The following is a 262-nucleotide window of genomic DNA, read 5'->3' on the forward strand; positions in this document are numbered from 1 at the left end:
GGGCTTTGCGGGGGGGGGGGGGGGGGGGGGGGGGTGTAACGGACAAACATGCAGAGCATGTTGTGCGGTGGTGTGAGAATACGCGCTCTGCACCGGGGCCATGATTCATTCACGAGCTCCCTTCACCATTTAACACCGGACAGCTCGAGGAGGTGGGACTTCGGTGAGATCAGGGCTCAATTGGACGGGAGGCAGAATGATTGACAGCTGACAGCCCAGCCCTACAGCAGCCCTCAGACTATTTACACTTTCTAAAACTGGG

This window comes from Salvelinus fontinalis, chromosome 20, assembly GCF_029448725.1.
Source record: "Salvelinus fontinalis isolate EN_2023a chromosome 20, ASM2944872v1, whole genome shotgun sequence".
In the NCBI taxonomy this organism is placed as follows: domain Eukaryota; kingdom Metazoa; phylum Chordata; class Actinopteri; order Salmoniformes; family Salmonidae; genus Salvelinus; species Salvelinus fontinalis.